General features: G+C 32.9%; 1 protein-coding gene across 10 annotated transcripts in view; it reads left to right on the top strand.

Annotated features, from left to right (window-relative positions):
- Positions 1–12,500, top strand: part of LOC106884059 (uncharacterized) — a 282,957-nt gene that overhangs the window by 48,085 nt on the left and 222,372 nt on the right. Inside the window, exon 2 of one of the 10 annotated variants that reach the window (XM_089358721.1) lies at positions 1,094–1,228. The exons of the other annotated variants lie outside the window; for them this stretch is intronic. The gene's annotated coding sequence lies outside the window, so the exon portion shown is untranslated. The remainder of the gene's footprint in view (positions 1–1,093; positions 1,229–12,500) is intronic. 10 annotated transcript variants of the gene reach the window in all.

Here is a 12,500-nt window from a genome sequence, read left to right as displayed (position 1 = left end):
ACACACATTCGTAAAACCTGTTGCTTGTAAAACTTTTTATCACCAAATACTTAAAAAAAAAAAAAGAAGCATTTCTGTCTTTCCCATCTTTTAACCTGTCTGTATATGCAGTTTTATTATGCAACTATTATCTGCAAGTGCAAAATAGTTGTTTGAAGGCTATAGCCAAGACTAAGTTTTTGTAGTGGTTTTTTAATTAACTTTGTGTAGTTTGGGTTTTGTTCCATATGGACTGCGTCTTATTTCTCCTTAAACCTGTTTAAAAAATAAATTGCAATCCTGTTTTTATCCTAAGATTTCGTAATCAATATCCATGGTGGTCTATATTACACATTCCTGTTGTTCTACAAGTTCTACTAACATAGTGTTTCACCTAAAATGTGCATCGATTTTGGTATATGTATGAATTAGTAGACCTAGAAAACGTTTGAGATCATTTTGTGTCCTGTTTTACCTCAGTAAGACTGTTTATTCATGTTTCTTATAAAGTTTTCTCATTTTGTCCCTCCATATAACTTCACTTCGTATTGTATGCATGATTAGGTAAAAAGATCTGAAAGTATGTTATAAGTAAAAAGGAATCACCGAAATTCAGAACTATTGAGATGGCTAGATAAGGCAGTTTACAGTTTGGAGTTTTCTTACATCACTGTCTATTAGATCATTGACAATTAAAAGCAGGTGGGAAAGTTGAAAAAGTCTAAACCTAACATTTTTCTCACATGTCCATTATATTATATCTAGTATTGCATGAAAACAATAGTTGTTTTATCTATTACATTACGATTTATTTACTGCTTGAGAGACCGATATTGTTACTATTTTTATATGTTGAAAGCTCGTATTGAATAAACAAAAGGCCGTTGACCTGGCTTTCCAGACATTCTGAAAGAAGGTTAAATATCTTAGAGTCTAATGTTTAAGGAACTGAATTTTCGTCTAATCTAATCACTCAAAACATTTTAAATGAAACCCTTTAAAAAAAAAAACCCTCACCTTCCAGAAAGTGAACTTTACCTTTAAAATGTAAAATAAAATTATATCATGTCTGTCTATTTTCATAAACCTGGATTCACAATTTGCAAAAGGACAGCAATCCATTGTCGTATCTTGTCCCTTCACATCTCATGGCACTGTAATAAACCTTCGTACTTCTCTGTTCATTTCATCATTTAAATTGACTCCGTGGGCATTCAGCTTAATTATTTTACTAATATTCAAAACCTGCGTAAGTTTACACCAATTTCTTCAACTGACATTTTCTTTGTGTTAATTTGTTTTATATTTTAACTTTACCCTTTGGCAGTGATGACTCTAAAGTTCGTTCTTTTCCACTAAATCATTAAAATATTTCTGTTAGATTACTCTACCGAAGCCCTTTGTACATCTACATTTATACCTATGTCTGTCTTTGCAATTATTATTTTCATTTACGCCATACACTATATAATCAAGATGTGATTGCATAAACAACTTCGCGCTAGATGGAACTTCTGAAATAATTGTTTTTAATTGTTGAAGGAAGGTGGGTTTAGTTGATACTACTTGACTGGTAATTCATTTCATCGACACCGAGGGCTGTAAGACAAATTGTCCTCGGCCTGATTGGAACTCAGAACATAAAGTGTTTGAAGAAAATACCACGAGGTATTTTGTCTGAGGCTCTAACGATTCTGCCATGCCCACCAACCTAAATAATTGCTTCTAATTTAGGCACAAAGCCAGCAGTTTTTCGTAGGAGGAGGCTCTTCAATTAAATCGATCCAACGTTTGACTGGTGCTTTATTTTATCGACCCCGGCGGGATTTGAACCCAGAAGTTGTGAAATAATAACACCGGTATCTATATAACGAAATAGAATTATATGTAGGGAAAGTATTTTAAAATTCTCTTATTTAAAGCTTTCCAGATCTCTGAAGAATTATATTTTTATACTCCGTAAGATCCTCAATCATTTCTATCATACCCTACAATCTTCGCTGTTACTTTAGTTTCCTCTTTACCTATTCATTAATTTAGTAAAATATCGCTCTATTACCTATTATTATAAATTATTGTGGCCATCACTTGCAAAAAAATTTTGGATTTCTGTGTAGGATATTATAATTTCTCTCTACATATCTTGTAAACCGTCTTGCAGTGGGAATCCTTTTTACCAGTTCTAATTTCAATAAATTAATAACTTCCTCTTTTTGTGTATTTTTTTTTTGTAACCAACACATTTGTCCTGTGATATACTTGCTATCCATTGTTTTATAGCAGATCAAAAATTATTCTCCCTACTTTCTACGACACGGCATATATTGCTCTTTTCTTATCTGCAACCAAAAATGTATACACACATGTACATATATATATATATATGTCTGTGTGTGTATATATGTATATATTCCTGTGTATACAGATATGTGTGTGTGTGTGTATATATATATATATATATATATATAATACATGCATGTATGTGTATATAAGTATACATGTGCATATATATATATATAATTATATATATATATATATGTATATATAATAAACACACGTTAATGAAACTTTGCAAATTGCTACTCTGAGTCAGTTTGGAAAGTTTGACAGTAAGTTTCATTTTATGATTCTACTTCATTGTATTGAGTCCTTTTTCATTGGATTATATATATATATATATATATATATATATACATGCACACAAACATATGCACGTACATATTTACATATATGTAAACATGTACAGATACATGTTCATAAACACATACGTATGTGTATACACACACATATATATATACACATGTATATATATTTACATATATATACACATACATATATATCCATACAGATATACATATATATGCATACATATATACATGTTTACATATATATACTTACATGTATATATACATATATATATATACATATATATATATGTATATATATATATATATATGTATGTATTTATGTATACATACATATACACACACATATGTCTATGTACATATATATATACACATATATATATATGCACACACACACACACGTCTATATACACATATACACACACACATATATGTGTGTGTATGTATGTATATATGTGTGTTTAGGGAAATTTTCAGTACAGTATGAAATGCTACCTACGCTGTGTTTGATATCTTTCCAATACCTTTGATGTGATGTCACACACACATATATCTATCTATCTATATATATATATATATATATATATATATATATATATATAAACACACATACACTTAATGTTAAGGCTGTTGTTTATTTAATTTAGCCTAAAACAATGTACTATTTCCATATGCTCATTGTCTTTAGATCAAGTGTCCGCATCTTTCTGCATTACTGTCTTTTTTCTAATTGCATCGGCCTTTATTAGTGCTTAACTTCATAATTTTAAAACTACATAGAGCTAAATTGTTAACAAACTACCATGAGACGCATAGAGAAATATGTGTCTATGTGAATATACATGTATATATACATGTATATATATATATGTATGTGTGTGTATTTATATGTTTATATATATATATATATATATGTAATATGTGAGTATACATACGTACATACATGCCTGTATATATAGTTTTTTTCAAATACTGTTTAAATCCACACATGCCAATGTGCTCGAATGAAAAGCAAATGGGAAAGCGAGATGAAATTTTTAAAAAGTGGGTGGAGGGGAATGGTCATTTTCTTAGAACATTTGCCGAGAATATTTTAAAATAATCAATAACTGTTGCTTTGACTACCGGCTTTCCACTTATAATACACTGAACAGTATTTTTACTATTTCAAGCCTTCTTGGGAATTTGCAGTTTATTCCCAGCCTTATCTACTTCTGTTCCATCCTAATCTTCTTCACATCATGAAATCAAATGTACACGCTGACAGGTTTTCATACTCTTCTTTTTTTGTCTTTTTCTTTTTTGCTTCTTATTTCTTTGTTGATTCTTGCATCTGGTGCCTTTCTTTGTTTCTTGTGAGCACTCATTCCTTCTCTCTCCACACACACACACACACCACCCATCCCTTTTCTTTTATTCATTATCTGTCTGTGTTGTGCCTTCTTTGTATTCTGTCATCGCCTTCTCGCTACATCCACCCCACATCTCTCTTCCACGTCGCTCTACCCGATATAAAGTCTTTTATTATAGCATGTACCTATACTAAGCCGACTTAGTTATAGCAATACTAATACAACTGCTTCCATGTGTGTGTATATGGCTAAATGACTGTGTCTTCGAGTCTATATTGGTTCTTCCCTTGTTTCTTTTTTTTTTCTGCTTTAACTTCATGTTGATTGACTACCACTAATAAAACATAGAGCACCGGCTGTCGTTAAATATCCTTAAAATGACAATAACATTCCAACACATAACAAGACTGACCACCACCACCTTTATAACATACTGGACAATGGAAGAGCTCTGTTGGCTAGCTCATTTGTACTTAGTTATCCGAGTGTTTGTTGCTTGTTAGTAGTTGGTTCTACCTGTCATGATGGTCTTCGACTTATGCAGTAGAAGTGTATGTACGGCATGATGTGAGGCTGCATGTGCTGGAGAAACGAGACGAAAGCACAATCCGCTTAACTTACTTCATTTGTTTTTCTTCTACACACACACATACACACATAGGCGTATACACTTTTTTGTTACACATCTATTGCTTCGGTCTTTATAATTATTACTGTTATTATTATTTTATCTACTATTGTGCTTTTGTGTATAAGTATTTCATTCACATGGTACCGATCGTAAACTTGTGCCTACCATTGAACAAATGCTATACTACTACTGCTGCTTTTCTTTTTCTTTTTCTTTTTCATTGTCTGTCTGTGACTGTCTGAAACATACACGCACTCATTCACATGCAGACATTGTCCACACACCACACACACACACACACACACAGCGCTGGGCCACTGCTGAAAGTAATAATAACTAGTGATACAAGCAAGCAACTGGTGTGTTAGACAGATGGACATCTCAAGTCTGTTTAGATATCATTAGCATTACCAGTCTATAATAATGTTATTGCGTGATCCATTCACATTTTACTTTATTGATATTAACACTGTTTTCTCTTCCGGGGACATAGAAACCAGTCAGTTTTTTCATTTTGTAATCGTCATTTTTTGAATTAAAAAAAAATATATTTTACAGACTTGAAAGGAAACAAAAATATAAATTGGCATAAACTATTTGATGTTTTCTATAATTCTTAACTTTCAAGATTTTGTTATATAATTTTGGAACATATTTAGTGCATGCTGTCTTATATACTCTGTCTTGGAATAATTTAATTTTGACTATTAAAAATGTCTTTTATAAACTGGATATTTTAGGTTACTCCATAGAACTTATTCAATAGTAATTCTGATGATTATGTAAAATGGTCATCTGTAAGCTTACCACTGCTTCAATTTATGTTGCAGCTGTCCAAGTTGACAGTTAGCTTTATCAGGTGATGATTTCATGGTTCATATTCTATGAACAACACTATGATATAATCAACAGAAAACAACACCTTAAATAACCCTTGCTAGAATGAGGCTCCTTAAAAATATTAGAAGACACCAGGTTAGAGTTAGGTTTTCTTTAGTGTATCTTTGTCTGACTAAAATCTTCAGCAATATCTTGCCCCAACAGCAATCCAGTGACTTACATCAGAGGTTCTCAGACAATACTAGTCTTTCTACAAAACAAAAACTAAATAAATAAAAATACATAGGTGCAGGCATGGTTGGTTGTGTGGTAAGAAGCTTGTGTGTGTTTGTGTCTTGGCAATTGGCATTGGTGTGCTTGCACCCCATGACTTAGCAGTTTGGCAAAAGAGATTGATGGAATAAATACCAGGCTTCAAAAAAAGCGAAAAATAAGTAATGGGGTCTATTCATTCAACTAAAAATTCTTCAAGGCACTGCCCCAGCATGGCCACAGTCTAATGACTGAAACAAGTAAGAAATTATAAAAAGATACAAGATTAATGAAACTAGTTTTATCTCCTCTCTTTGTTAACGAGAAGACTTAACTAGAGCTTAGATTCATTAACCAAATTTGATAGTATGTAAGACCCACTTTCTTTCCAAGTAACCGTCTCAAGAAATCAACTTGGTCCTATTTGGGAAGTTTGACTTTAATGCTCTGAAAACAACTTCTTTCCTGCATATTGTGTTGCTGAAATTGAGGTGCATCTAATACCCCGTGCTGTCTTTTATGCCATCGAATATTGTCATTCTTCTTTCTTCACCACGATGTTGGACAGGTTTAAAAAGTTTAAAGCCATCTTCATTTTTACAAACCCGGCTATTTTTCTACCTCTTTTTTTTTTCAATTTTTGTTGACTACTTCCAGTAAGGGTCTGCACAGCACCCCACTTACGAGAAGCACTGTTATGGGACAAACTAGCAGTGTTTTCTTTAATTCCGTTTTCGGTCTGCCACCCATTTGTTCAGTGATAACTTCATATTATCAACATCTATTTTAATTCTAATTCTTGAAGTGATGAATCTCAGAAAACCATATATATATATATTTTCATTGATGTTTTTTGTTTTTTTTTATTTCATTTTTCAATCGACAAACATTCTTTAAGTTTTTTTCTATTAGGAATGAAATCTCAACAAGCTCCCCCCCACCCTTTCCCCCACTTCCATCCTCCATCACCCACCTTATTTTAGAATTTTAGAATGAGTGCAGTGTTTGTCTAAGTAATCTTGATATCTTTAAAATATGTTATCAAGTCCAAAGATGTCTTTCACTATATTGTATTTCTTAGAATCATGCTTTCCCTAAGTTATAAAGAAAATACTTTCCTTATATTTCCTAATATTTTTTTTCTATTTGTTTCCTTTTTTTTTTTACACTGGGATTTGTCTGTTAAAATTCTACTTAAAAAAAAAAATCTTTCTAAACTCTCTTAAGCATCATATCAGCTTTTAAATTTATGTTGAGTGTCTATGAAATTCTCATTTTTGCCTTTATCTATTCATCATTCCATTTCTAACCATTAATATTTAAAGCCATTTCTTTTCCTCACCTTTCAACTCCCCTCACCTCTATCTTTTCAACCACTTGCATTCCAAACTGCTTTTGAATTGTATTCCAGAAAATTTTCTTCAATGCTAATTTTAGTGTGTTGTAAAAATTGCAAAGTAATATGAATGGTGTGAGGAGGATGGTTTATAAGTGATAAGGTTTACTTTGAAAGGGACATGGAACTTGATTTATTTATTTTTTCTAATCGTTTATATTCTTCTCCCAAACCATTTCCTCAATGTTTTTCTTTTTAGCTCAATCAATATCTGCATTGATATATATATTTGTGTGTATGTGTGTCTGTGTATGTATACATGTGTATATATATATATACATATATATATATATATATATATATATATATATACACACACACACACACACACACATGAAAGTGTGTGTACAAACGGGGAAAGTGAACTCAGTACATGGAGCAGAGTATGTATAATATTTCATATTAACTGAGAGTTTCATGCTAAAGCACTTCAAACTATATATATATATATATATATATATATATACAATGATGATGAAATATGTTTACATATGTGTATAGTATTTTTGTACATATTTGTGTATATATGTATATATGTGTATATCTATTGTGTATATATATATATATATATATATATGTATGTATATATGTATATGCCTGTACATATGTGTAGGTATATATGTGTGTATGCATGTGCATATCTGTCTTTCTACATGTGTATATATGTATATCTATGTGTGTGTGTGTGTGTATATATGTATATGTGTGTGTGTACAAATATGTAAATGGATGTGAACATTATTGAAGACTGTAGCTAAAAATGCTCTGACTTTCATGTGACGCAAGATTATTCTCCTTTAATCTTATTTTTAATATTTATTTTTAATTTTGATAAAGTGTGTCAAAATTTTGTTAGATCAGAAACTTTAATATCCAGATTGTTGACATTACACACACACACACACACACACACAAATATATATTTAGTGTGTTTGTGCTGTGTGTGGACATACATATTTATATTTGTAAGTGTGTATGGGTGTGTGGGAATATATAATCTCTTTTAGTCATTGCTAAACATGGAATCGATCTATCTATCTAGGATAGAGAATTGATAAAATCTAAAGTGTATGCGTGACTGAATTTAGTTTCTTGCTTTGATATTCCAAGTTCAAACTGAGTTTACGGTACATCTATTCCAGGTAGCTGAAATGTGTATTTAGTAAGAACCAGTAATATACTTTGGTCTACTAAAATAATGCATTCGTTGTTAAATCAATCCCTTTTATTTTGGTCAGATGAAAATGTCTCTTTTTTTCCTTTTGTTTTTTTTTTTTCTTTGTTACTGTATAAGTCTTAATCTGCTGACTGGCAGACTTGTTAGCATGTCAGACAAAATGCTTAGCATCACTTTTTCTGGTTCTTTACATTCTGTGTTCAAATTCTGCCAAGGCCGACTTCATCTTTCATCTTTTTCTGGATCAATGAAATAAGTACCAATTGAACACTGTGGTCACCGTAATCAACTAGTACTCCTCCCCTCAAAATTTCAGGCCTTGTGGTTGTAGTATAAAGGGTTATTTATCTTAAGTCTAATCAATAGATTTGTTTGATTTCATTTGTATTGATTGGTAGTCGGTGGATAATAAATATTTCTGTTGTATTTTGTCGGGGGAATTGGAAATTGTTTTATTATCCATGTCTTCTTTTATTCTCTTATCTTTTGCTTGTTTTAGTCATTAGACTGTGGCCATGCTGGGGCACCGCCTTGAAGAATTTTTAGTCTAACAAATCAACCCAAGTACTTATTTGTTTTTAAGCCTGGTACTTATTCTATCGGACTCTTTTGCCAAACTGCTAAGTTACAGGGATGTAAACACACCAACATTGGTTGTCAAGCAGTGGTGGGGGACAAACACACACAAAGATACTCACACACATAGATATATGCATACATATACGATGGGCTTCTTCTAGTGTCTGTTTAACAAGTCCATTCACAAGGCTTTGATCAGCCTGAGGTTATAGTAAAAGACACTTGCCCAAGGTTCCATGCAGTGAGCGGGACTGAATCTGGAAGCAAGCTTCTTACCACACAGCCACAGAGGTTTAAAAGATGTAACTAAAGTAAATTTACTTTGAAAGTCAAATCTACATTTGTAATACACCTTACTGAGCGCCTGCCTTCCTTTCCTCTTGACACACTTTCTTGTATCATTATTAAATATTCGGCTAACAGTTTCCGATATAGTTATTAAGCTGATACTCATTTAGACTTGCAAACTCTTACCCTCATAAAAATTTCTTTTTCTGGGCAAGTGGGAACTTTTCAGATTCTACAAGGAAATTGTCTCTTGGTTGAGAATGGCTTTATCATTATAGGCCTAGGTATGGTTTATGGTAAGAAGTTTGTTGTACCAACAACATGGTTGCAGGTTCAGTCTTACTGCAAGGCACTTTGGATAAGTGTCTTCAGCTATGGTCCTGAGCCAACCAAAGAGCTGTGATTGGGATTCAGTAGAGAGAAACTGAAAGAAGCCCATTGTAAGAATGTATGTCTATATACTTCTGGTCACTTCAGCAATGTAACTACACAGGTGTGCTGTTGGTAATTTCTTTTCATTCTGTGCCTTTTCCTTCTTATTTCCAATGAAGAACTATGCTTGAAACGTCAGAGACCCTCTTTTTTATTGAGCATCAAACTAATACAATCCTTGTGCTCGTCTTGTTGTTGTCTGTTATTGTTAATTTCATTGTTCATTTATTTTAAATTGACTATATATATGAATGTATGTATATAAGTACATCTGTATGTAAGAATGTATGGCTGCAGCTTTCAGCTGAAACTATAGAAAAAAAAAAATGTTTGTGTATATATGTGTTTGTGTGTATTTATGTGTATGTGTATCTATTATTTTCTTGCCTTGACATCAATGATGTCTAGTCAGTGGGAAAATATTACCTTATCAGAGAAACAGGTGAGGGTTGGGGACAGGGAGGGTATCCGACCATGGAAAAAATCCACCTACAAAAAATTCTGCCTGACCCATGTGAGCAAGGAAAAGTGGATGCTAAACCTATGATGATGATGATGATGTCATAAATGTAATTAAGTTAATATTGTTTGAGACTTGTAACTCTTGACCTAGTAGAAATATCTACTCTGCGTGTGTGTATGTGTGTGTGTGCTGGTAGGGGATGGTGGTAGCGATGAAATTTTGGGATTCTGCAAAGGAGTTTGTTTCTAGGTTGTAAAATGTTTTATTATTATTCTCATTGTTTTCACTAGATTTATTTTTCCTTCATGTTGATTTTTTTTTTAAAGGATGTAGATGTTAAAATTAATGCAAGGTTGTTTAATGTTATGCAATAAATTATGATGTAAACAAGACTACTATTTTTTGGTATACGTGGAACCGGGGGGGGGGGGGAAATCGCAGTGAGGTGGGGGAACTAAGAAGTAAGGAAATATGGCAAAGGAAAAATAAAAAAATTGTGGAGAGTCACTGTTTTACACCTCTTGTTGCAGTTCCGTAACACTGGCAGACATGTATATACAATGTATACAGTCATACATATACGCAGGTGTGTTGGTTGAACGAAATTACGAGTGATGAAATATCTGTGGGTGAATATCAAAGTAGGTTATGAGTGTGTGCATATTTATACACATACACACACTCACTCCCTCCCTCACACACACACACACACACACACACAGACTTGTGGTAAGGGGAAATAAAGTCATAGAAAATCTAATTATGAGCACAGTCTTTTGTTTCTTCAGAGTTGAATGGTCTGATCCTTTTATTTTTAAACTGTGTTGAATTTGTGAAGGATAAGGAGTCCTTATGTAGTCTCTGGACTTGCTAGAAATAGTTGCAAAATCTCACCCGAATCGCACCCTACCATCAAAGGAGAGGAAAAAAAAAAAAAAGGCACGGCTGTGTTGTAAGAAGCTTGCTTCCCAACCACATTGGTTCTAGGTTCAGTCCCACTATGTGAGACATTGGGCAAACGTCTTTTACTATATAGCCTTGGGGCAACCAAAGCAGTATGAGTGAATTTGGTTGAAGGAAACTGAAAGAAGTCCATCCTATATATATGTGTGTCTGTGTCTATCCACCACCACTGCTTGACAAACAATGTTGGTATGTTTATGTCTCCATAACTTTGCAGTTTGACAAAAGAGACTAATAGAATTAGTGCCAGGCATAAGAAGAATAAGTACCAAGTACTGAGGTCAATACATTCAACTAAGTATTCTTCAAGGCAGTGCCCCAGCATGGTCGTAGTCTAATGGCAGGAACAAGTAAAAGATAGAATGAAAATAAAAGGCATATGTTGATGTAATCCTAAATTCAGTGTACCTGAAAAATAAGATGGAAGGGTCATAGTTAGAATGGCTTTGCTTGTAATTGTTTTTCTCATCTCGATCTGGGACTAAATAATAACCCCCTTCATATGTACTTTATGGTCAGTCAGTGAGTGTGTGTGTATTTTTCTGTTTTTGATATGTATGTATAAGGGTGTGCATACACTTTGGCTTCTCTGCACAACAGAATGTTAGGTTAACTGGATTTAGAGTTTGTTTGAAGGATGTTGATATATTTTTGGATACAATAGCCTGTATGTAGATTGACATACTTCTGGGAAGTCATTTTATTATGACTTTCCAGAGAAGATAAACCCTAACATTAATATAGAAAAATGATGCTTATTTTGCAACTGTTTAAAGAGAGGTATAGTTGTTGTCTTATTGAGCTGTCTTATATTAAGTAAAATTCCCTACTAATTGTATGTATGTTTGGATAAGTACTATAGTCATGTTTATACTATTTCACACATATGGTTATGCACACACACACACACACACCTAAGTATAGTGACTTAGAGCAAGCATTTGAGATGCTGTATTGCATATATTTTCTTTTTACCCTTTCCGACATTGAAAAGCAGATGTGAGGGTAATGGTTATAGTATTTATAATGGTGAGTCACTAAAAGACGATGATGAAAAACATGGGATTGTTTTGAGAGTAAGGGACACGTGTTCATTTAATAAATAGGATTTTTGGTTAAATTTTCTCTACTCTTAGGCTTTTCAAACTGCTAGAAGTTTTATAAATATATTTGATATATCAATACATAATTCATTGATACAAATTTATTTACTATCAGCCCAAATAGCACAAATCATGTTGCTTTGAATGAATATCAGTTTCTATGAGTTTGCACTTTGTTGACCTATTTAGTATTGCACACTTGTTATTATTCTTAGAAAGACAAAGGAGAGACGGGTGTGGTACTGCTTTCACTTTGCCTAACCCTGCTTAAACTATGCAACTTTAGAGTAACAGCAAGACCTGGAGGAAAGCATTGGATATTAGTTTGTAAGGGTAAGTCAAGATCCTATGTGGGGCTCTTTGAACCACCCTGTATTGTTGCTCTACAATACCAGTGAGA

The sequence above is a fragment of the Octopus bimaculoides genome, chromosome 10, assembly GCF_046866305.1.
Source record: "Octopus bimaculoides isolate indiv1 chromosome 10, ASM4686630v1, whole genome shotgun sequence".
Classification (NCBI taxonomy): domain Eukaryota; kingdom Metazoa; phylum Mollusca; class Cephalopoda; order Octopoda; family Octopodidae; genus Octopus; species Octopus bimaculoides.
This window is presented reverse-complemented; position numbering and strand designations above follow the sequence as displayed.